This window comes from Acyrthosiphon pisum, chromosome A2 (genome assembly GCF_005508785.2).
Source record: "Acyrthosiphon pisum isolate AL4f chromosome A2, pea_aphid_22Mar2018_4r6ur, whole genome shotgun sequence".
Lineage (NCBI taxonomy): Eukaryota > Metazoa > Arthropoda > Insecta > Hemiptera > Aphididae > Acyrthosiphon > Acyrthosiphon pisum.
Genome location: NC_042495.1, coordinates 75,689,959 through 75,690,780, shown reverse-complemented (window position 1 = coordinate 75,690,780; position 822 = coordinate 75,689,959).

Genomic DNA, 822 nt, shown 5'->3' with positions numbered 1-822 from the left:
TTCATTTTTTTTTAGTTTTTCTCTAAAAATATCAATAAAATTTATTTGTTGATAAAAAAGCTGAAAATTAATAAAAGGCTCCTAGTATATGTTTCAAAGGTAGATGAAAAATATTAAAAATCTTAGTCACAGTTTTTTTTTATAAGCATTTAAAGTTCAAAAATTGACAAAATATGGAAAAATCACGAAAATTAGCAAATTATTTTGAGTTAAGAATTCGTAAAAATTTTTCTTTTTAAATCTAAGATTTTAAAATGTAATACAAGATTCCTTATAAGATTATCTACCTTTATCAAACAAAAAATATCTATAAGAAAGTCAAATTAAATTTTTATGATCGTTTGAAATTCAAATTTTTACAACATTGGATATTCACTCGATTTCTCATGTAGCGATTTCCTTATTTTGTTGTAATTCAAAAACGAATAACTGTAGATACATGAAAATTTTACTGAATGTTTATATTAACATTTCCTATAAACCATACAATTTTGAAAATATTTTGACTCTTTTTGAGCTGTTTACGGACATTTTCAGTTTTCAATTTTTTTTAGTTTTTTTTTCTATAAATATCAATAAAGTTTTATCTGTTGGGCCAAAAAGTGTATAAATTTAATACAAAGCTCCTGATATATTGTTACAATATCAGTTGAAAAATATTAAAAATACATAGGCACAATTTTTTTTATAAGCATTTAAAGATCAAATTTTGACAAAATTTATCAAATTTTAATTTGAAAAATTATTTTGTAGTTAAAAATGTATAAAATGTTCAATTTTTGTATCTAAGAATTAAAAATTTAAAACAAGATTCCACGTAAG